Raw genomic sequence first — 26575 nt, 5'->3', positions numbered from 1 at the left:
ATTCGCACATTTAATAAATTGCAAGTTGCATTAAAACTCGCACTTTTTCCCATAAATTCGCACTTGACAGTTGCAATTTTTGATTCTCACTTCAATTCGCATCCAGGTGTTTTAACATTGTTAGATAATTATGGCCACCTGTGAGGTTTTCTGAGGAAGATTTAGCAGAGTGGACTGGAGATTGATAAAAGAGATGATAAAAGCCAATGACACACTTCCCAAGGAAATAATGTTCAGGTGGTAGAAGAAGAAGTGGCCATACGTCACCTTGAGCTGACCACTTAGAGCTCCTATGATGTATCCCAGCAAGTTATATGTTCTACAATAGATAAAGGCCTTGTCATACTTTTCAGCTGTCACTGTGAGATGGGTGTAGGGGCGGTGCGGTGTGGTGCCTGCTGCCGTGCAGGTGTCTCTGGACCACTTACCTGGTGCCGCACCCTCTCACCTTCAGGCGGTGACAAACCACGGTCCTGGAATTCTCCGGCACCCGGACACGAACACCTAGGAGGAAGGAGAGTAGGTGAGATCTGTTCTGCCTGGATAAAGACCGATGCACCCTCCGTCCCGCAACGTCTCTACAGAGGCACCCTCCGGGCTCCGGGAAATATAATCATCGGCACACTGCCTCAGAGCCTGGAGTGTCACCTATTGGCACTTGCGCACCTAGGTGATGCCTTGACCTTGCATGGAGATGCAAGGTCCACGTACGCCCTGGATTGATGAAGGAAGGGAGACAGGCAGAGACAAACACACACGACACTCACCGTCGTCAGACTTGTACCCTCTCCAACACGTCCCTTACAGGTCCCTGTAAGGAAGAGACAACACAAAAATAACACAGTGCAGGGCCTAACGCTTACTAGTGTGGTACGACCCAGCCCTACTTCTCCCCGTCCCTGCTGCTGCTGCTCCAGTACTGGGAGCAGGGGAGCTGTCCCAGCACCGAGGCACTCCATTATATCATCACACTGTATACATAAGAAAAGATGGCAAGGTCACCTGCAGTGACCATAGCTGAGGTAACCTGATGGCACTGCATGCCCTGGAAACTGGACGCAAAGCACAGTAGTCCATAGGTGATGACATGGCACAGGCCCTGATACATGATGACTAATTGATAGGGGATAACTTCAGTTAATGCAATATAAGGCAGAATAATATCATGTAACATATAGATGAAACATATTTGCCTGGTAAATATTTGAAAACTGCGGCAACATGCATATATAATACAAGCATATGACAATAAGAAACCTCTATCACAAATGCATGTTCACAATATACACTGCATAGTGAAAAAGTTTTCATAAATACATACGTCCAGTGAGGAGACTCAAAGTCCAACATTGATATTATTGCTGTCATAATACCTGTTGCATAAAAAGAACATATTAATAGCAAATGATTATCCATGCAAAGAGGACAATAATGTCTAGTAGTCTATAAATGACCCTTTGTTAATAGATGGCTTCAGTGTTGTCTAATGGCTATCACAACTAGATGGTAAATGACAAACATTGATGCTATCCAACAAATCTATTGCATAATCATGCTTTATCCTAATGCAAAAAACACCTACTGTATATTGGAGTATATTGGATCCGAAACCATCAGAAGCCATGGCAAGATGCTGTGTTTAAGCCTGATGAAAATACATATTTTGTATTGAACGTTGCTGTGTTAGTCACGGAATAAATTCCCTTTGTTCAAGTGGATGGAGTTCCGTTACTATGTTGAAATGTATTATTGCCGGATAACGGGCACCCTCCCCGCATTGTGCTAAGTGGCTGTGCCTGACCCATGTGGATTGTGTATTGGAATCAGAGATTCCTGGTCGGGGCACCCCTGCTGTTTTATTACAAATACGCTCATCAAGGTGACTTTTAACCATGAAGAAAAAATATATAGGGTTTGTGTGTTGCGCAATTAGCAGCAGCTGGCACAGGGGTAGTCACTCCCCAATGTAGGCTGAAGGAAAAAAAAAAATATTGGGCCAGCGCTGGCTGAATGAATTTGCAAGATGTTTATAAAATTATATATCAGTTTTTAATAACTACACATGACAAAATGACAAAACATTTATCTAAAAATTCCAGTGTTCATAAAAAGGATATAAATCTAAAATGATGCAATTTTGAAACTGGCCGATGCCTTAATCAGATAAAAAAAACAAGCACAATATAGTTCCCACTGGATGTGAATGAATATTACCAATCCACACTGTGTTGGAGTTGATGCTGGATGTAAATAGCCATAGAGGTGAGAGATGTGGGGTGAAATGTAATATTGTGCGATTTTGCAGTTTTTTGCGATTTTTTTTCGCAAATGGCCAAATTTGCATTTTTTTTTGCAAATTCGCACATTTAATAAATTGCAAGTTGCGTTAAAACTCACACTTTTTCCCATAAATTCGCACTTGACAGTTGCAATTTTTGATTCTCACTTCAATTCGCATCCAGGTGTTTTAACATTGTTAGATAATTATGGCCACCTGTGAGGTTTTCTGAGGAAGATTTAGCAGAGTGGACTGGAGATTGATAAAAGAGATGATAAAAGCCAATGACACACTTCCCAAGGAAATAATGTTCAGGTGGTAGAAGAAGAAGTGGCCATACGTCACCTTGAGCTGACCACTTAGAGCTCCTATGATGTATCCCAGCAAGTTATATGTTCTACAACAGATAAAGGCCTTGTCATACTTTTCAGCTGTCACTGTGAGATGGGTGTAGGGGCGGTGCGGTGTGGTGCCTGCTGCCGTGCAGGTGTCTCTGGACCACTTACCTGGTGCCGCACCCTCTCACCTTCAGGCGGTGACAAACCACGGTCCTGGAATTCTCCGGCACCCGGACACGAACACCTAGGAGGAAGGAGAGTAGGTGAGATCTGTTCCGCCTGGATAAAGACCGATGCGCCCTCCGTCCCGCAACGTCTCTACACAGGCACCCTCCGGGCTCCGGGAAATATAATCATCAGCACACTGCCTCAGAGCCTGGAGTGTCACCTATTGGCACTTGCGCACCTAGGTGATGCCTTGACCTCGCATGGAGATGCAAGGTCCACGTACGCCCTGGATTGATGAAGGAAGGGAGACAGGCAGAGACAAACACACACGACACTCACCGTCGTCAGACTTGTACCCTCTCCAACACGTCCCTTACAGGTCCCTGTAAGGAAGAGACAACACAAAAATAACACAGTGCAGGGCCTAACGCTTACTAGTGTGGTACGTAACTGGGTAACTACATCACACAGCCCTCAAACTAACTATGTGTGTAGTGCGACACAAACTAACAATACTAACAATTCTACAGAGAATCCCTGCACGGAAAACAGCATACAACACGGTACAAGATTTCACCAACAAAACAGTCCCTTCAATCTTTGCTTAACCTTTGTTGTTACACTCCCTTCCTACCTAGAGCTGGCCAGCATATGCACACTCTAACGATACCAGTTAGCTACTTGGGGAACCACGAGGGGACTGCCGCGGCGCACGTCTACCTGTTAACCCCAACCACCCACCGGGAACCACAAAATGGGGCCTAGAGCCCTTTTACTAATCACTTGCAGGCCTAGTACCTGCCTATTAATTACACCAGTGCCTTACACTACATTCACCCCTAACTACGGCTCAGGCCTAGTGCCTTTCTATGTTCACAAGCCTAGTGCCTGACTAGGGGCACAGGCCTAGAGGCCTGATTCAATTAGCCCCGGAGCTATGGGGGGGCCTCGGGCCTTACGCCCGGCTATTGTGCAGCGGGCCTAGCGTCCGGCTAAATACACCCACGGGCCTACTGCCCGGCCTATCACAACAGGGGCCACGGGGAGGGGGCCCAGTGGGATACAAAAGGGCCAGGAGGGCCCAACAATCAATTGGCCACGGGCCAAGAGGGCCCGACTACAATGCCCACAGGCCGGAGGGGCCTGTAAGTGCCCACAGGCCGGAGGGGCCTGAAAGTACCCACGGGCCTAGTGCCCGATACCCGGTGGTCTAGGGTAGGGGTAGGTGGCCTGGGACCACCTACCTGATGTTGGGAGAGGCCGCGGGGGGGACCTTCCTCAGCTCTGAAGCTTCCTACCCCCGCTGGCCTCTCCGTGCATGGCCGCCATCTTGTCTTCTGCCACTGGCCAGTCCTGGCCAGCGCCGGCGCCACTTCCTCTCCTCGTCCAGGAGGCGCCGGCGATTCCCCTTCTTGAGCCCGGTGTCTTCTGGCTTCTTCAGTGGCTTCTTCAGCGGCTTCCTTCTTCAGCCGGGGCGCTCCGGCCCTCTGCCGGCGTGGGTCCTTCCTGCTTCACCTCCCGGCGGCGTCTGGCATCAGACGCTGGGGGCGGGGCAGAGTACGGCGTGGCAAGTGCTGATTGGCTCGCCATAGCCGGTTTCTATTGGCTGCCGATTCGGGAGCCGTGATTGGCTCCCGAAGGGCGCCAGGATTCAAATGCCGGGGGCGGCGGTTTCTATTGGCGGCCACAATGGCGCCAACTTCAAACAGCCGCCCCGCCGATCTCCGCCACACTGGCAGCGCTGGGATCAGTGCCCTGATCCCAGCGCTGTCTCTCTCCGCCGCTGCCTGCACTATTGAAACAGGGATCAGACAGCTGATCCCTGCGCCGGGGGAGGCGCTGTCCCGTGGGGGACCCAGCCCTACTTCTCCCCGTCCCTGCTGCTGCTGCTCCAGTACTGGGAGCAGGGGAGCTGTCCCAGCACCGGGGCACTCCATTACATCACCACACTGTATACATAAGAAAAGATGGCAAGGTCACCTGCAGTGACCATAGCTGAGTTAACCTGATGGCACTGCATGCCCTGGAAACTGGACGCAAAGCACAGTAGTCCATAGGTGATGACATGGCACAGGCCCTGATACATGATGACTAATTGATAGGGGATAACTTCAGTTAATGCAATATAAGGCAGAATAATATCATGTAACATATAGATGAAACATATTTGCCTGGTAAATATTTGAAAACTGCGGCAACATGCATATATAATACAAGCATATGACAATGAGAAACCTCTATCACAAATGCATGTTCACAATATACAATGCATAGTGAAAAAGTTTTTATAAATACATACGTCCAGTGAGGAGACTCAAAGTCCAACATTGATATCATTGCTGTCATAATACCTGTTGCATAAAAAGAACATATTAATAGCAAATGATTATCCATGCAAAGAGGACAATAATGTCTAGTAGTCTATAAATGACCCTTTGTTAATAGATGGCTTCAGTGTTGTCTAATGGCTATCACAACTAGATGGTAAATGACAAACATTGATGCTATCCAACAAATCTATTGCATAATCATGCTTTATCCTAATGCAAAAAACACCTACTGTATATTGGAGTATATTGGTTCCGAAACCATCAGAAGCCATGGCAAGATGCTGTGTTTAAGCCTGATGAAAATACATATTTTGTATTGAACGTTGCTGTGTTAGTCACGGAATAAATTCCCTTTGTTCAAGTGGATGGAGTTCCGTTACTATGTTGAAATGGATTATTGCCGGATAACGGGCACCCTCCCCGCATTGTGCTAAGTGGCTGTGCCGGACCCATGTGGATTGTGTATTGGAATCAGAGATTCCTGGTCGGGGCACCCCTGCTGTTTTTTTACAAATACGCTCATCAAGGTGACTTTTAACCATGAAGAAAAAATATATAGGGTTTGTGTGTTGCGCAATTAGCAGCAGCTGGCACAGAGGTAGTCACTCCCCAATGTAGGCTGAAGGAAAAAAAAAATATTGGGCCAGCGCTGGCTGAATGAATTTGCAAGATGTTTATAAAATTATATATCAGTTTTTAATAACTACACATGACAAAATGACAAAACATTTATCTAAAAATTCCAGTGTTCATAAAAAGGATATAAATCTAAAATGATGCAATTTTGAAACTGGCCGATGCCTTAATCAGATAAAAAAAACAAGCACAATATAGTTCCCACTGGATGTGAATGAATATTACCAATCCACACTGTGTTGGAGTTGATGCTGGATGTAAATAGCCATAGAGGTGAGAGATGTGGGGTGAAATGTAATATTGTGCGATTTTGCAGTTTTTTGCGATTTTTTTTCGCAAATGGCCAAATTTGCATTTTTTTTGCAAATTCGCACATTTAATAAATTGCAAGTTGCGTTAAAACTCACACTTTTTCCCATAAATTCGCACTTGACAGTTGCAATTTTTGATTCTCACTTCAATTCGCATCCAGGTGTTTTAACATTGTTAGATAATTATGGCCACCTGTGAGGTTTTCTGAGGAAGATTTAGCAGAGTGGACTGGAGATTGATAAAAGAGATGATAAAAGCCAATGACACACTTCCCAAGGAAATAATGTTCAGGTGGTAGAAGAAGAAGTGGCCATACGTCACCTTGAGCTGACCACTTAGAGCTCCTATGATGTATCCCAGCAAGTTATATGTTCTACAACAGATAAAGGCCTTGTCATACTTTTCAGCTGTCACTGTGAGATGGGTGTAGGGGCGGTGCGGTGTGGTGCCTGCTGCCGTGCAGGTGTCTCTGGACCACTTACCTGGTGCCGCACCCTCTCACCTTCAGGCGGTGACAAACCACGGTCCTGGAATTCTCCGGCACCCGGACACGAACACCTAGGAGGAAGGAGAGTAGGTGAGATCTGTTCCGCCTGGATAAAGACCGATGCGCCCTCCATCCCGCAACGTCTCTACAGAGGCACCCTCCGGGCTCCGGGAAATATAATCATCAGCACACTGCCTCAGAGCCTGGAGTGTCACCTATTGGCACTTGCGCACCTAGGTGATGCCTTGACCTCGCATGGAGATGCAAGGTCCACGTACGCCCTGGATTGATGAAGGAAGGGAGACAGGCAGAGACAAACACACACGACACTCACCGTCGTCAGACTTGTACCCTCTCCAACACGTCCCTTACAGGTCCCTGTAAGGAAGAGACAACACAAAAATAACACAGTGCAGGGCCTAACGCTTACTAGTGTGGTACGTAACTGGGTAACTACATCACACAGCCCTCAAACTAACTATGTGTGTAGTGCGACACAAACTAACAATACTAACAATTCTACAGAGAATCCCTGCACGGAAAACAGCATACAACACGGTACAAGATTTCACCAACAAAACAGTCCCTTCAATCTTTGCTTAACCTTTGTTGTTACACTCCCTTCCTACCTAGAGCTGGCCAGCATATGCACACTCTAACGATACCAGTTAGCTACTTGGGGAACCACGAGGGGACTGCCGCGGCGCACGTCTACCTGTTAACCCCAACCACCCACCGGGAACCACAAAATGGGGCCTAGAGCCCTTTTACTAATCACTTGCAGGCCTAGTACCTGCCTATTAATTACACCAGTGCCTTACACTACATTCACCCCTAACTACGGCTCAGGCCTAGTGCCTGTCTATGTTCACAAGCCTAGTGCCTGACTAGGGGCACAGGCCTAGAGGCCTGATTCAATTAGCCCCGGAGCTATGGGGGGGCCTCGGGCCTTACGCCCGGCTATTGTGCAGCGGGCCTAGCGTCCGGCTAAATACACCCACGGGCCTACTGCCCGGCCTATCACAACAGGGGCCACGGGGAGGGGGCCCAGTGGGATACAAAAGGGCCAGGAGGGCCCAACAATCAATTGGCCACGGGCCAAGAGGGCCCGACTACAATGCCCACAGGCCGGAGGGGCCTGTAAGTGCCCACAGGCCGGAGGGGCCTGAAAGTACCCACGGGCCTAGTGCCCGATACCCGGTGGTCTAGGGTAGGGGTAGGTGGCCTGGGACCACCTACCTGATGTTGGGAGAGGCCGCGGGGGGACCTTCCTCAGCTCTGAAGCTTCCTACCCCCGCTGGCCTCTCCGTGCATGGCCGCCATCTTGTCTTCTGCCACTGGCCAGTCCTGGCCAGCGCCGGCGCCACTTCCTCTCCTCGTCCAGGAGGCGCCGGCGATTCCCCTTCTTGAGCCCGGTGTCTTCTGGCTTCTTCAGTGGCTTCTTCAGCGGCTTCCTTCTTCAGCCGGGGCGCTCCGGCCCTCTGCCGGCGTGGGTCCTTCCTGCTTCACCTCCCGGCGGCGTCTGGCATCAGACGCTGGGGGCGGGGCAGAGTACGGCGTGGCAAGTGCTGATTGGCTTGCCATAGCCGGTTTCTATTGGCTGCCGATTCGGGAGCCGTGATTGGCTCCCGAAGGGCGCCAGGATTCAAATGCCGGGGGCGGCGGTTTCTATTGGCGGCCACAATGGCGCCAACTTCAAACAGCCGCCCCGCCGATCTCCGCCACACTGGCAGCGCTGGGATCAGTGCCCTGATCCCAGCGCTGTCTCTCTCCGCCGCTGCCTGCACTATTGAAACAGGGATCAGACAGCTGATCCCTGCGCCGGGGGAGGCGCTGTCCCGTGGGGGACCCAGCCCTACTTCTCCCCGTCCCTGCTGCTGCTGCTCCAGTACTGGGAGCAGGGGAGCTGTCCCAGCACCGGGGCACTCCATTACATCACCACACTGTATACATAAGAAAAGATGGCAAGGTCACCTGCAGTGACCATAGCTGAGTTAACCTGATGGCACTGCATGCCCTGGAAACTGGACGCAAAGCACAGTAGTCCATAGGTGATGACATGGCACAGGCCCTGATACATGATGACTAATTGATAGGGGATAACTTCAGTTAATGCAATATAAGGCAGAATAATATCATGTAACATATAGATGAAACATATTTGCCTGGTAAATATTTGAAAACTGCGGCAACATGCATATATAATACAAGCATATGACAATGAGAAACCTCTATCACAAATGCATGTTCACAATATACAATGCATAGTGCAAAAAGTTTTCATAAATACATACGTCCAGTGAGGAGACTCAAAGTCCAACATTGATATCATTGCTGTCATAATACCTGTTGCATAAAAAGAACATATTAATAGCAAATGATTATCCATGCAAAGAGGACAATAATGTCTAGTAGTCTATAAATGACCCTTTGTTAATAGATGGCTTCAGTGTTGTCTAATGGCTATCACAACTAGATGGTAAATGACAAACATTGATGCTATCCAACAAATCTATTGCATAATCATGCTTTATCCTAATGCAAAAAACACCTACTGTATATTGGAGTATATTGGATCCGAAACCATCAGAAGCCATGGCAAGATGCTGTGTTTAAGCCTGATGAAAATACATATTTTGTATTGAACGTTGCTGTGTTAGTCACGGAATAAATTCCCTTTGTTCAAGTGGATGGAGTTCCGTTACTATGTTGAAATGGATTATTGCCGGATAACGGGCACCCTCCCCGCATTGTGCTAAGTGGCTGTGCCGGACCCATGTGGATTGTGTATTGGAATCAGAGATTCCTGGTCGGGGCACCCCTGCTGTTTTTTTACAAATACGCTCATCAAGGTGACTTTTAACCATGAAGAAAAAATATATAGGGTTTGTGTGTTGCGCAATTAGCAGCAGCTGGCACAGGGGTAGTCACTCCCCAATGTAGGCTGAAGGAAAAAAAAAAAATATTGTGCCAGCGCTGGCTGAATGAATTTGCAAGATGTTTATAAAATTATATATCAGTTTTTAATAACTACACATGACAAAATGACAAAACATTTATCTAAAAATTCCAGTGTTCATAAAAAAGATATAAATCTAAAATGATGCAATTTTGAAACTGGCCGATGCCTTCATCAGATAAAAAAAACAAGCACAATATAGTTCCCACTGGATGTGAATGAATATTACCAATCCACACTGTGTTGGAGTTGATGCTGGATGTAAATAGCCATAGAGGTGAGAGATGTGGGGTGAAATGTAATATTGTGCGATTTTGCAGTTTTTTGCGATTTTTTTTCGCAAATGGCCAAATTTGCATTTTTTTTGCAAATTCGCACATTTAATAAATTGCAAGTTGCGTTAAAACTCACACTTTTTCCCATAAATTCGCACTTGACAGTTGCAATTTTTGATTCTCACTTCAATTCGCATCCAGGTGTTTTAACATTGTTAGATAATTATGGCCACCTGTGAGGTTTTCTGAGGAACATTTAGCAGAGTGGACTGGAGATTGATAAAAGAGATGATAAAAGCCAATGACACACTTCCCAAGGAAATAATGTTCAGGTGGTAGAAGAAGAAGTGGCCATACGTCACCTTGAGCTGACCACTTAGAGCTCCTATGATGTATCCCAGCAAGTTATATGTTCTACAACAGATAAAGGCCTTGTCATACTTTTCAGCTGTCACTGTGAGATGGGTGTAGGGGCGGTGCGGTGTGGTGCCTGCTGCCGTGCAGGTGTCTCTGGACCACTTACCTGGTGCCGCACCCTCTCACCTTCAGGCGGTGACAAACCACGGTCCTGGAATTCTCCGGCACCCGGACACGAACACCTAGAAGGAAGGAGAGTAGGTGAGATCTGTTCCGCCTGGATAAAGACCGATGCGCCCTCCGTCCCGCAACGTCTCTACACAGGCACCCTCCGGGCTCCGGGAAATATAATCATCAGCACACTGCCTCAGAGCCTGGAGTGTCACCTATTGGCACTTGCGCACCTAGGTGATGCCTTGACCTCGCATGGAGATGCAAGGTCCACGTACGCCCTGGATTGATGAAGGAAGGGAGACAGGCAGAGACAAACACACACGACACTCACCGTCGTCAGACTTGTACCCTCTCCAACACGTCCCTTACAGGTCCCTGTAAGGAAGAGACAACACAAAAATAACACAGTGCAGGGCCTAACGCTTACTAGTGTGGTACGTAACTGGGTAACTACATCACACAGCCCTCAAACTAACTATGTGTGTAGTGCGACACAAACTAACAATACTAACAATTCTACAGAGAATCCCTGCACGGAAAACAGCATACAACACGTTACAAGATTTCACCAACAAAACAGTCCCTTCAATCTTTGCTTAACCTTTGTTGTTACACTCCCTTCCTACCTAGAGCTGGCCAGCATATGCACACTCTAACGATACCAGTTAGCTACTTGGGGAACCACGAGGGGACTGCCGCGGCGCACGTCTACCTGTTAACCCCAACCACCCACCGGGAACCACAAAATGGGGCCTAGAGCCCTTTTACTAATCACTTGCAGGCCTAGTACCTGCCTATTAATTACACCAGTGCCTTACACTACATTCACCCCTAACTACGGCTCAGGCCTAGTGCCTGTCTATGTTCACAAGCCTAGTGCCTGACTAGGGGCACAGGCCTAGAGGCCTGATTCAATTAGCCCCGGAGCTATGGGGGGGCCTCGGGCCTTACGCCCGGCTATTGTGCAGCGGGCCTAGCGTCCGGCTAAATACACCCACGGGCCTACTGCCCGGCCTATCACAACAGGGGCCACGGGGAGGGGGCCCAGTGGGATACAAAAGGGCCAGGAGGGCCCAACAATCAATTGGCCACGGGCCAAGAGGGCCCGACTACAATGCCCACAGGCCGGAGGGGCCTGTAAGTGCCCACAGGCCAGAGGGGCCTGAAAGTACCCACGGGCCTAGTGCCCGATACCCGGTGGTCTAGGGTAGGGGTAGGTGGCCTGGGACCACCTACCTGATGTTCGGAGAGGCCGCGGGGGACCTTCCTCAGCTCTGAAGCTTCCTACCCCCGCTGGCCTCTCCGTGCATGGCCGCCATCTTGTCTTCTGCCACTGGCCAGTCCTGGCCAGCGCCGGCGCCACTTCCTCTCCTCGTCCAGGAGGCGCCGGCGATTCCCCTTCTTGAGCCCGGTGTCTTCTGGCTTCTTCAGTGGCTTCTTCAGCGGCTTCCTTCTTCAGCCAGGGCGCTCCGGCCCTCCGCCGGCGTGGGTCCTTCCTGCTTCACCTCCCGGCGGCGTCTGGCATCAGACGCTGGGGGCGGGGCAGAGTACGGCGTGGCGAGTGCTGATTGGCTCGCCATAGCCGGTTTCTATTGGCTGCCGATTCGGGAGCCGTGATTGGCTCCCGAAGGGCGCCAGGATTCAAATGCCGGGGGCGGCGGTTTCTATTGGCGGCCACAATGGCGCCAACTTCAAACAGCCGCCCCGCCGATCTCCGCCACACTGGCAGCGCTGGGATCAGTGCCCTGATCCCAGCGCTGTCTCTCTCCGCCGCTGCCTGCACTATTGAAACAGGGATCAGACAGCTGATCCCTGCGCCGGGGGAGGCGCTGTCCCGTGGGGGACCCAGCCCTACTTCTCCCCGTCCCTGCTGCTGCTGCTCCAGTACTGGGAGCAGGGGAGCTGTCCCAGCACCGGGGCACTCCATTACATCACCACACTGTATACATAAGAAAAGATGGCAAGGTCACCTGCAGTGACCATAGCTGAGGTAACCTGATGGCACTGCATGCCCTGGAAACTGGACGCAAAGCACAGTAGTCCATAGGTGATGACATGGCACAGGCCCTGATACATGATGACTAATTGATAGGGGATAACTTCAGTTAATGCAATATAAGGCAGAATAATATCATGTAACATATAGATGAAACATATTTGCCTGGTAAATATTTGAAAACTGCGGCAACATGCATATATAATACAAGCATATGACAATGAGAAACCTCTATCACAAATGCATGTTCACAATATACAATGCATAGTGCAAAAAGTTTTCATAAATACATACGTCCAGTGAGGAGACTCAAAGTCCAACATTGATATCATTGCTGTCATAATACCTGTTGCATAAAAAGAACATATTAATAGCAAATGATTATCCATGCAAAGAGGACAATAATGTCTAGTAGTCTATAAATGACCCTTTGTTAATAGATGGCTTCAGTGTTGTCTAATGGCTATCACAACTAGATGGTAAATGACAAACATTGATGCTATCCAACAAATCTATTGCATAATCATGCTTTATCCTAATGCAAAAAACACCTACTGTATATTGGAGTATATTGGATCCGAAACCATCAGAAGCCATGGCAAGATGCTGTGTTTAAGCCTGATGAAAATACATATTTTGTATTGAACGTTGCTGTGTTAGTCACGGAATAAATTCCCTTTGTTCAAGTGGATGGAGTTCCGTTACTATGTTGAAATGTATTATTGCCGGATAACGGGCACCCTCCCCGCATTGTGCTAAGTGGCTGTGCCGGACCCATGTGGATTGTGTATTGGAATCAGAGATTCCTGGTCGGGGCACCCCTGCTGTTTTATTACAAATACGCTCATCAAGGTGACTTTTAACCATGAAGAAAAAATATATAGGGTTTGTGTGTTGCGCAATTAGCAGCAGCTGGCACAGGGGTAGTCACTCCCCAATGTAGGCTGAAGGAAAAAAAAATAATATTGGGCCAGCGCTGGCTGAATGAATTTGCAAGATGTTTATAAAATTATATATCAGTTTTTAATAACTACACATGACAAAATGACAAAACATTTATCTAAAAATTCCAGTGTTCATAAAAAGGATATAAATCTAAAATGATGCAATTTTGAAACTGGCCGATGCCTTAATCAGATAAAAAAAACAAGCACAATATAGTTCCCACTGGATGTGAATGAATATTACCAATCCACACTGTGTTGGAGTTGATGCTGGATGTAAATAGCCATAGAGGTGAGAGATGTGAGGTGAAATGTAATATTGTGCGATTTTGCAGTTTTTTGCGATTTTTTTTCGCAAATGGCCAAATTTGCATTTTTTTGGCAAATTCGCACATTTAATAAATTGCAAGTTGCGTTAAAACTCACACTTTTTCCCATAAATTCGCACTTGACAGTTGCAATTTTTGATTCTCACTTCAATTCGCATCCAGGTGTTTTAACATTGTTAGATAATTATGGCCACCTGTGAGGTTTTCTGAGGAAGATTTAGCAGAGTGGACTGGAGATTGATAAAAGAGATGATAAAAGCCAATGACACACTTCCCAAGGAAATAATGTTCAGGTGGTAGAAGAAGAAGTGGCCATACGTCACCTTGAGCTGACCACTTAGAGCTCCTATGATGTATCCCAGCAAGTTATATGTTCTACAACAGATAAAGGCCTTGTCATACTTTTCAGCTGTCACTGTGAGATGGGTGTAGGGGCGGTGCGGTGTGGTGCCTGCTGCCGTGCAGGTGTCTCTGGACCACTTACCTGGTGCCGCACCCTCTCACCTTCAGGCGGTGACAAACCACGGTCCTGGAATTCTCCGGCACCCGGACACGAACACCTAGGAGGAAGGAGAGTAGGTGAGATCTGTTCCGCCTGGATAAAGACCGATGCGCCCTCCGTCCCGCAACGTCTCTACACAGGCACCCTCCGGGCTCCGGGAAATATAATCATCAGCACACTGCCTCAGAGCCTGGAGTGTCACCTATTGGCACTTGCGCACCTAGGTGATGCCTTGACCTCGCATGGAGATGCAAGGTCCACGTACGCCCTGGATTGATGAAGGAAGGGAGACAGGCAGAGACAAACACACACGACACTCACCGTCGTCAGACTTGTACCCTCTCCAACACGTCCCTTACAGGTCCCTGTAAGGAAGAGACAACACAAAAATAACACAGTGCAGGGCCTAACGCTTACTAGTGTGGTACGTAACTGGGTAACTACATCACACAGCCCTCAAACTAACTATGTGTGTAGTGCGACACAAACTAACAATACTAACAATTCTACAGAGATGCCCTGCACGGAACACAGCATACAACACGGTACAAGATTTCACCAACAAAACAGTCCCTTCAATCTTTGCCTAACCTTTGTTGTTACACTCCCTTCCTACCTAGAGCTGGCCAGCATATGCACACTCTAAAGATACCAGTTAGCTACTTGGGGAACCACGAGGGGACTGCCGCGGCGCACGTCTACCTGTTAACCCCAACCACCCACCGGGAACCACAAAATGGGGCCTAGAGCCCTTTTACTAATCACTTGCAGGCCTAGTACCTGCCTATTAATACCACCAGTGCCTTACACTACATTCACCCCTAACTACGGCTCAGGCCTAGTGCCTGTCTATGTTCACAAGCCTAGTGCCTGACTAGGGGCACAGGCCTAGAGGCCTGATTCAATTAGCCCCCGAGCTATGGGGGGGCCTCGGGCCTTACGCCCGGCTATTGTGCAGCGGGCCTAGCGTCCGGCTAAATACACCCACGGGCCTACTGCCCGGCCTATCACAACAGGGGCCACGGGGAGGGTGCCCAGTGGGATACAAAAGGGCCATGAGGGCCCAACAATCAATTGGCCACGGGCCAAGAGGGCCCGACTACAATGCCCACAGGCCGGAGGGGCCTGTAAGTGCCCACAGGCCGGAGGGGCCTGAAAGTACCCACGGGCCTAGTGCCCGATACCCGGTGGTCTAGGGTAGGGGTAGGTGGCCTGGGACCACCTACCTGATGTTGGGAGAGGCCGCGGGGGGGGGACCTTCCTCAGCTCTGAAGCTTCCTACCCCCGCTGGCCTCTCCGTGCATGGCCGCCATCTTGTCTTCTGCCACTGGCCAGTCCTGGCCAGCGCCACTTCCTCTCCTCGTCCAGGAGGCGCCGGCGATTCCCCTTCTTGAGCCCGGTGTCTTCTAACTTCTTCAGTGGCTTCTTCAGCGGCTTCCTTCTTCAGCCGGGGCGCTCCGGCCCTCCGTCGGCGTGGGTCCTTCCTGCTTCACCTCCCGGCGGCGTCTGGCATCAGACGCTGGGGGCGGGGCAGAGTACGGCGTGGCGAGTGCTGATTGGCTCGCCATAGCCGGTTTCTATTGGCTGCCGATTCGGGAGCCGTGATTGGCTCCCGAAGGGCGCCAGGATTCAAATGCCGGGGGCGGCGGTTTCTATTGGCGGCCACAATGGCGCCAACTTCAAACAGCCGCCCCGCCGATCTCCGCCACACTGGCAGCGCTGGGATCAGTGCCCTGATCCCAGCGCTGTCTCTCTCCGCCGCTGCCTGCACTATTGAAACAGGGATCAGACAGCTGATCCCTGCGCCGGGGGAGGCGCTGTCCCGTGGGGGACCCAGCCCTACTTCTCCCCGTCCCTGCTGCTGCTGCTCCAGTACTGGGAGCAGGGGAGCTGTCCCAGCACCGAGGCACTCCATTACATCACCACACTGTATACATAAGAAAAGATGGCAAGGTCACCTGCAGTGACCATAGCTGAGGTAACCTGATGGCACTGCATGCCCTGGAAACTGGACGCAAAGCACAGTAGTCCATAGGTGATGACATGGCACAGGCCCTGATACATGATGACTAATTGATAGGGGATAACTTCAGTTAATGCAATATAAGGCAGAATAATATCATGTAACATATAGATGAAACATATTTGCCTGGTAAATATTTGAAAACTGCGGCAACATGCATATATAATACAAGCATATGACAATGAGAAACCTCTATCACAAATGCATGTTCACAATATACAATGCATAGTGAAAAAGTTTTCATAAATACATACGTCCAGTGAGGAGACTCAAAGTCCAACATTGATATCATTGCTGTCATAATACCTGTTGCATAAAAAGAACATATTAATAGCAAATGATTATCCATGCAAAGAGGACAATAATGTCTAGTAGTCTATAAATGACCCTTTGTTAATAGATGGCTTCAGTGTTGTCTAATGGCTATCACAACTAGATGGTAAATGACAAACATTGATGCTATCCAACAAATCTATTGCATAATCATGCTTTATCCTAATGCAAAAAACACCTACTGTATATTGGAGTATATTGGATCCGAAACCATCAGAAGCCATGGCAAGATGCTGTGTTTAAGCCTGATGAAAATACATATTTTGTATTGAACGTTGCTGTGTTAGTCACGGAATAAATTCCCTTTGTTCAAGTGGATGGAGTTCCGTTACTATGTTGAAATGTATTATTGCCGGATAACGGGCACCCTCCCCGCATTGTGCTAAGTGGCTGTGCCTGACCCATGTGGATTGTGTATTGGAATCAGAGATTCCTGGTCGGGGCACCCCTGCTGTTTTATTACAAATCCGCTCATCAAGGTGACTTTTAACCATGAAGAAAAAATATATAGGGTTTGTGTGTTGCGCAATTAGCAGCAGCTGACACAGGGGTAGTCACTCCCCAATGTAGGCTGAAGGAAAAAAAAAAAATATTGGGCCAGCGCTGGCTGAATGAATTTGCAAGATGTTTATAAAATTATATATCAGTTTTTAATAACTACACATGACAAAATGACAAAACATTTATCTAAAAATTCCACAGTGTTCATAAAAAGATATAAATCTAAAATGATGCAATTTTGAAACTGGCCGATGCCTTAATCAGATAAAAAAAACAAGCACAATATAGTTCCCACTGGATGTGAATGAATATTACCAATCCACACTGTGTTGGAGTTGATGCTGGATGTAAATAGCCATAGAGGTGAGAGATGTGGGGTGAAATGTAATATTGTGCGATTTTGCAGTTTTTTGCGATTTTTTTTCGCAAATGGCCAAATTTGCAATTTTTTTTTGCAAATTCGCACATTTAATAAATTGCAAGTTGCGTTAAAACTCACACTTTTTCCCATAAATTCGCACTTGACAGTTGCAATTTTTGATTCTCACTTCAATTCGCATCCAGGTGTTTTAACATTGTTAGATAATTATGGCCACCTGTGAGGTTTTCTGAGGAAGATTTAGCAGAGTGGACTGGAGATTGATAAAAGAGATGATAAAAGCCAATGACACACTTCCCAAGGAAATAATGTTCAGGTGGTAGAAGAAGAAGTGGCCATACGTCACCTTGAGCTGACCACTTAGAGCTCCTATGATGTATCCCAGCAAGTTATATGTTCTACAACAGATAAAGGCCTTGTCATACTTTTCAGCTGTCACTGTGAGATGGGTGTAGGGGCGGTGCGGTGTGGTGCCTGCTGCCGTGCAGGTGTCTCTGGACCACTTACCTGGTGCCGCACCCTCTCACCTTCAGGCGGTGACAAACCACGGTCCTGGAATTCTCCGGCACCCGGACACGAACACCTAGGAGGAAGGAGAGTAGGTGAGATCTGTTCTGCCTGGATAAAGACCGATGCGCCCTCCGTCCTGCAACGTCTCTACAGAGGCACCCTCCGGGCTCCGGGAAATATAATCATTGGCACACTGCCTCAGAGCCTGGAGTGTCACCTATTGGCACTTGCGCACCTAGGTGATGCCTTGACCTCGCATGGAGATGCAAGGTCCACGTACGCCCTGGATTGATAAAGGAAGGGAGACAGGCAGAGACAAATACACACGACACTCACCGTCGTCAGACTTGTACCCTCTCCAACATGTCCCTTACAGGTCCCTGTAAGGAAGAGACAACACAAAAATAACACAGTGCAGGGCCTAACGCTTACTAGTGTGGTACGTAACTGGGTAACTACATCACACAGCCCTCAAACTAACTATGTGTGTAGTGCGACACAAACTAACAATACTAACAATTCTACAGAGATGCCCTGCACGGAAAACAGCATACAACACGGTACAAGATTTCACCAACAAAACAGTCCCTTCAATCTTTGCCTAACCTTTGTTGTTACACTCCCTTCCTACCTAGAGCTGGCCAGCATATGCACACTCTAACGATACCAGTTAGCTACTTGGGGAACAACGAGGGGACTGCCGCGGCGCACGTCTACCTGTTAACCCCAACCACCCACCGGGAACCACAAAATGGGGCCTAGAGCCCTTTTACTAATCACTTGCAGGCCTAGTTCCTGCCTATTAATTACACCAGTGCCTTACACTACATTCACCCCTAACTACGGCTCAGGCCTAGTGCCTGTCTATGTTCACAAGCCTAGTGCCTGACTAGGCGCACAGGCCTAGAGGCCTGATTCAATTAGCCCCCGAGCTATGGGGGGGCCTCGGGCCTTACGCCCGGCTATTGTGCAGCGGGCCTAGCGTCCGGCTAAATACACCCACGGGCCTACTGCCCGGCCTATCACAACAGGGGCCATGGGGAGGGGGCCCAGTGGGATACAAAAGGGCCAGGAGGGCCCAACAATCAATTGGCCACGGGCCAAGAGGGCCCGACTACAATGCCCACAGGCCGGAGGGGCCTGTAAGTGCCCACAGGCCGGAGGGGCCTGAAAGTACCCACGGGCCTAGTGCCCGATACCCGGTGGTCTAGGGTAGGGGTAGGTGGCCTGGGACCACCTACCTGATGTTGGGAGAGGCTGCGGGGGGGACCTTCCTCAGCTCTGAAGCTTCCTACCCCCGCTGGCCTCTCCGTGCATGGCCGCCATCTTGTCTTCTGCCACTGGCCAGTCCTGGCCAGCGCCGGCGCCACTTCCTCTCCTCGTCCAGGAGGCGCCGGCGATTCCCCTTCTTGAGCCCGGTGTCTTCTGGCTTCTTCAGTGGCTTCTTCAGCGGCTTCCTTCTTCAGCCGGGGCGCTCCGGCCCTCCGCCGGCGTGGGTCCTTCCTGCTTCACCTCCCGGCGGCGTCTGGCATCAGACGCTGGGGGCGGGGCAGAGTACGGCGTGGCGAGTGCTGATTGGCTCGCCATAGCCGGTTTCTATTGGCTGCCGATTCGGGAGCCGTGATTGGCTCCCGAAGGGCGCCAGGATTCAAATGCCGGGGGCGGCGGTTTCTATTGGCGGCCACAATGGTGCCAACTTCAAACAGCCGAACCGCCGATCTCCGCCACACTGGCAGCGCTGGGATCAGTGCCCTGATCCCAGCGCTGTCTCTCTCCGCCGCTGCCTGCACTATTGGAACAGGGATCAGACAGCTGATCCCTGCGCCGGGGGAGGCGCTGTCCCGTGGGGGACCCAGCCCTACTTCTCCCCGTCCCTGCTGCTGCTGCTCCAGTACTGGGAGCAGGGCAGCTGTCCCAGCACCGGGGCACTCCATTACATCACCACACTGTATACATAAGAAAAGATGGCAAGGTCACCTGCAGTGACCATAGCTGAGGTAACCTGATGGCACTGCATGCCCTGGAAACTGGACGCAAAGCACAGTAGTCCATAGGTGATGACATGGCACAGGCCCTGATACATGATGACTAATTGATAGGGGATAACTTCAGTTAATGCAATATAAGGCAGAATAATATCATGTAACATATACAGTAGATGAAACATATTTGCCTGGTAAATATTTGAAAACTGCGGCAACATGCATATATAATACAAGCATATGACAATGAGAAACCTCTATCACAAATGCATGTTCACAATATACAATGCATAGTGAAAAAGTTTTCATAAATACATACGTCCAGTGAGGAGACTCGAGGTCCAACATTGATATCATTGCTGTCATAATACCTGTTGCATAAAAAGAACATATTAATAGCAAATGATTATCCATGCAAAGAGGACAATAATGTCTAGTAGTCTATAAATGACCCTTTGTTAATAGATGGCTTCAGTGTTGTCTAATGGCTATCACAACTAGATGGTAAATGACAAACATTGATGCTATCCAACAAATCTATTGCATAATCATGCTTTATCCGAATGCAAAAAACACCTACTGTATATTGGAGTATATTGGATCCGAAACCATCAGAAGCCATGGCAAGATGCTGTGTTTAAGCCTGATGAAAATACATATTTTGTATTGAACGTTGCTGTGTTAGTCACGGAATAAATTCCCTTTGTTCAAGTGGATGGAGTTCCGTTACTATGTTGAAATGTATTATTGCCGGATAACGGGCACCCTCCCCGCATTGTGCTAAGTGGCTGTGCCGGACCCATGTGGATTGTGTATTGGAATCAGAGATTCCTGGTCGGGGCACCCCTGCTGTTTTATTTCAAATACCCTCATCAAGGTGACTTTTATCCGTGAAGAAAAAATATATAGGGTTTGTGTGTTGCGCAATTAGCAGCAGCTGGCACAGGGGTAGTCACTCCCCAATGTAGGCTGAAGGAAAAAAAAAAAATATTGGGCCAGCGCTGGCTGAATGAATTTGCAAGATGTTTATAAAATTATATATCAGTTTTTAATAACTACACATGACAAAATGACAAAACATTTATCTAAAAATTCCAGTGTTCATAAAAAAGATATAAATATAAAATGATGCAATTTTGAAACTGGCCGATGCCTTAATCAGATAAAAAAACAAGCACAATATAGTTCCCACTGGATGTGAATGAATATTACCAATCCACACTGTGTTGGAGTTGATGCTGGATGTAAATAGCCATAGAGGTGAGAGATGTGGGGTGAAATGTAATATTGTGCGATTTTGCAGTTTTTTGCGATTTTTTTTCGCAAATGGCCAAATTTGCATTTTTTTTTTCAAATTCGCACATTTAATAAATTGCAAGTTGCGGTAAAACTCGCACTTTTTCCCATAAATTCGCACTTGACAGTTGCAATTTTTGATTCTCACTTCAATTCGCATCCAGGTGTTTTAACATTGTTAGATAATTATGGCCACCTGTGAGGTTTTCTGAGGAAGATTTAGCAGAGTGGACTGGAGATTGATAAAAGAGATGATAAAAGCCAATGACACACTTCCCAAGGAAATAATGTTCAGGTGGTAGAAGAAGAAGTGGCCATACGTCACCTTGAGCTGACCACTTAGAGCTCCTATGATGTATCCCAGCAAGTTATATGTTCTACAACAGATAAAGGCCTTGTCATACTTTTCAGCTGTCACTGTGAGATGGGTGTAGGGGTGGTGCGGTGTGGTGCCTGCTGCCGTGCAGGTGTCTCTGGACCACTTACCTGGTGCCGCACCCTCTCACCTTCAGGCGGTGACAAACCACGGTCCTGGAATTCTCCGGCACCCGGACACGAACACCTAGGAGGAAGGAGAGTAGGTGAGATCTGTTCTGCCTGGATAAAGACCGATGCACCCTCCGTCCCGCAACGTCTCTACAGAGGCACCCTCCGGGCTCCGGGAAATATAATCATCGGCACACTGCCTCAGAGCCTGGAGTGTCACCTATTGGCACTTGCGCACCTAGGTGATGCCTTGACCTCGCATGGAGATGCAAGGTCCACGTACGCCCTGGATTGATGAAGGAAGGGAGACAGGCAGAGACAAACACACACGACACTCACCGTCGTCAGACTTGTACCCTCTCCAACACGTCCCTTACAGGTCCCTGTAAGGAAGAGACAACACAAAAATAACACAGTGCAGGGCCTAACGCTTACTAGTGTGGTACGACCCAGCCCTACTTCTCCCCGTCCCTGCTGCTGCTGCTCCAGTACTGGGAGCAGGGGAGCTGTCCCAGCACCGAGGCACTCCATTATATCACCACACTGTATACATAAGAAAAGATGGCAAGGTCACCTGCAGTGACCATAGCTGAGGTAACCTGATGGCACTGCATGCCCTGGAAACTGGACGCAAAGCACAGTAGTCCATAGGTGATGACATGGCACAGGCCCTGATACATGATGACTAATTGATAGGGGATAACTTCAGTTAATGCAATATAAGGCAGAATAATATCATGTAACATATAGATGAAACATATTTGCCTGGTAAATATTTGAAAACTGCGGCAACATGCATATATAATACAAGCATATGACAATGAGAAACCTCTATCACAAATGCATGTTCACAATATACAATGCATAGTGAAAAAGTTTTCATAAATACATACGTCCAGTGAGGAGACTCAAAGTCCAACATTGATATTATTGCTGTCATAATACCTGTTGCATAAAAAGAACATATTAATAGCAAATGATTATCCATGCAAAGAGGACAATAATGTCTAGTAGTCTATAAATGACCCTTTGTTAATAGATGGCTTCAGTGTTGTCTAATGGCTATCACAACTAGATGGTAAATGACAAACATTGATGCTATCCAACAAATCTATTGCATAATCATGCTTTATCCTAATGCAAAAAACACCTACTGTATATTGGAGTATATTGGATCCGAAACCATCAGAAGCCATGGCAAGATGCTGTGTTTAAGCCTGATGAAAATACATATTTTGTATTGAACATTGCTGTGTTAGTCACGGAATAAATTCCCTTTGTTCAAGTGGATGGAGTTCCGTTACTATGTTGAAATGTATTATTGCCGGATAACGGGCACCCTCCCCGCATTGTGCTAAGTGGCTGTGCCGGACCCATGTGGATTGTGTATTGGAATCAGAGATTCCTGGTCGGGGCACCCCTGCTGTTTTTTTTTTTTAATAATTTTTTTATTCAGTACAGTCATTAATAAAATACATTTTTACATTGAATGTCAAGAGCATGTTCAGATTAAAACAAGACACTTATATAGTGTGGCGAGCGCAGCGAGCCACCGTGCCCGAAGCGTGGCGAGCCCTGCGAGGGGACGCGGTCTCATAAGAAAAACGGGAGCCCAGATATTACATAAGTACCAAACAATTAGCTTACATCACACTTTTGCAACCTGCATGACCAGACATTGGTTACCGCCACTTAAGTTGGCAGGCTGAAGGCCACACAATGACCTAGTACGCCTCACAGATCAAGGCCAAACAATGGCCCTTATTCTGATTGACGCGGATATTCCCGCATTCTTACGGAGCGGTCCGCACGCCACGGTGTTCTGCCGCGTGCGGCCATCGTCCGTAGAAACGCCCACGTGTCCTCCGCATTCGGACGGACTCACTCTTTAAGAACAGGGCGTGTTTACGGACGACATACAAACCATGCGTGTGCGGGAGAAACACTCCGATTCTGCACGGTATTACAGAGTATTACAGAGTATGCTCGGGAATACCGCATCCGAACGGGAGCCAAGCGGTGCTACCGCCCGTAAGCGGTGTATTTACGCCAAACAACCCACTATTATGTCAATTCTGCAATACATCACATGACCCACTTATTCAATTACCTATCCTCATAAAAAAATGCTTATTTGGAATTGGAATCAATTAGATTCCAATGTATCCTTACAAGCATGCCTAACACATGCATTGCACACATTAACCCTTACAGCAATTGAAGTGCAATGGTTTCAATTAAAGCACTGACAAGCGTCCTATTAGTGAGTAATGAGTAAAGGAGTCGATTTTATTGGGTTCAGGTGTTAATGCTTGTAGTCATTAGGCGGTCCGTTCGCCTCCCGCAGGAACGAGTGGTGTCCGCAAAGCAATAGTGGCCTTTTGGACACCGCACATTTCTTCCCTTTTTGTTCGCGTGCATTCGGAGTGGTATCCGAATGCACGCCCCCCAACATAAGTGTACTCCCCCGTGTCCGCCCATGTTTCCGCCCCGTTTTGCCCACTTTGAAACTACGCCCATGTGTCATTCCGCATGACGCCCATAATACGCCCATATTTCCCGAATGATTGCGGTGACCAGTTTTGTACGGGATTTGGCCGAACAGGTACGGAGTCAAGGCGTGGCACATGCGCGTAGCGTTCTCCACGCATGCGCAGACGCCGTAAAGACGCGATCCGAAAGTATGCGGTAAAGTACGCGTCAATCAGAATAAGGGCCAATGACAGGCTACTTAAATCATTATACACTATTTATCCGTGATGCCAATTACACATTACGCCGTACACTGTGATGACAATTACATATTACGCCGCACACCGTGATGACAATTAAACATTATGTCGCAGACCATGATGACAATTACACATTACGCTGCACACCGTGATGCCCATTAGACCCCACACTGTGATGGCAATTACACAACTGATGCCGTTTACTAATATGCCCCCACAGTGCCAGATATGCCCCCACAGCGCCACACATATATGCCCCCACAGTGCCACAAATATATGCCCCCACAGCGCCATACATATGCCCCCACAGTGCCACACATATGCCCCCACAGTGCAACAAATATATGCCCCCACAGTGCCAGATGTGCCAGATATGCCCCCACAGCGCCGCACATATGCCCCCATAGTGACAGAAATATATGCCCCCACAGTGACAGAAATATATGCCCCCACAGTGACAGAAATATATGCCCCCACAGTGACACAAATATATGCCCCCACAGTGCCACACATATGCCCCCTAGTGACAGAAATATATGCCCCCACAGTGACATATATATATATATACATATGTTTATATACATACATATATATATATATATATATACACACACACACATATGTATATATATATATATATATATATATATATATACACACACATATGTGTGTAAACAGCCAGGGCGCCCGGCAATGTTTCCTGTAAGGTGCGCACAGGGTCACCACAGGAGAGGACAATACAGCAGAGGCGCGCGCAGCAGTGCCAGGGATGATACACTTCACAGGGACGGGCTTCTTTCAGGGCCCTGTCCCTGCAGTGCCACGGATGATACATCCCAGTGATTTGATCACATTTTACAATGCGATCCTGGGCGGTAATATTCCGCCCAGATCGCATTGTAAATGCGATCATTGATAAATGTGCCCCATTGCCTGCATGTCTGTCCCCTCTGCTGCAGTGTCAATGTCAGATGCAAGCAGGGAGAGCTTGGGAGAAGGAAGCCCAGCATCTCAGTACTGGTGCCGAGCCTGCCCCCAACAGTGACGGTGGTCGCTCAAATAAATTTTGTGCCCTAAGTGAGCACACTGGAGACTGCCCCGCCATTCCCCGATACAAGCCAGGGACTTCGGCGGCTGGGGGGATCCGAACTGTGGGAGCCAGAGTAGCAGCGGCGGTTCCAAGCCAGCTGATATAGCTGACAGCTGCTCTCAGCTGGGGGAATCAGCGGCGGGCCAGCACGGCAGAGGGGTACCTGGAAGAGCTGACAGTCGCTGACAGTCGCCGAAGTCAGCTCTAGTACACATTACTTTGACACTCTCTCCCACCAAGCCAGCATTACTGTGACATTCTCCCCTTACCCCAGAAAACATTACTGTGACTCTCCCCCAGCAAATATTACTGTGACTCTTTCCCCACTCCCCCTAAACATTAATGTAAACCATAATGTGACACGCCCACCCAAACCTTAATGTGACCCTCTCCCCTTCCCCCTCTAAACCTTAATGTGACACCCCCCCCCCCCCCCAGGCTTAATGTGCCACTATCCCCTTCCTCCCCAAAGCTTAATGTGCCACTATCCCCTTCCTCTCCAAAGTTTAATGTGACACTCCCCCGCAAACATTATTGTGACACTCTCCCCCCCACACTTTAATGTGACACCCCCAAACCTTAATGTGACACTCTCCCCTTCTCTCTCCAAACATTAATGTGACATCCCCCCCCAAATCTTAATGTGACACTCTCCCCCCTCCCTCCCCAAACATTACGGTATACGGTCATTTTGTAGACCACACTTAGGTCGACAGTCATTAGGTCGACCACGTTGGGTCGACAGAGGGGAAGGTCGACAGGGTTGTAGGTCGACATGGGTCAAGGTCAACAGGTGCTTATGTCGACATGGGACAAGGTTGACATGGGTTAGGTCGACAGGTAGTTAGGTCAACATGGGTTTTTTACTGTTTTTGAGCCGACATGTCCCGACAGGCGGTATTTCATGCCCTACCATCCACTAGGGCATGGTGGGAGAATAAAATAGTGCCCAAAGCATCACGAGCGAAGCGAGCGTTGCGAGGGGCTGTGGTTCACCTCCAGCTGTGTCCATGTCGACTGTGTCGACATTCGGGTAAAAAAACAGTGAAAAACCCATGTCGACCTAACTACTTGTGGACCTTGTACCATGTCGACCTAAACACCTGTCGACCTTGACCCATGTTGACCTACAACCCTGTCGACCTTCCCCCCTGTCGA

The sequence above is a fragment of the Crinia signifera genome, chromosome 1 (genome assembly GCF_055691185.1).
Source record: "Crinia signifera chromosome 1, ASM5569118v1, whole genome shotgun sequence".
Lineage (NCBI taxonomy): Eukaryota > Metazoa > Chordata > Amphibia > Anura > Myobatrachidae > Crinia > Crinia signifera.
The sequence above is the reverse complement of the archived record's forward strand: the minus strand, read 5'-3'. Positions refer to the sequence as shown.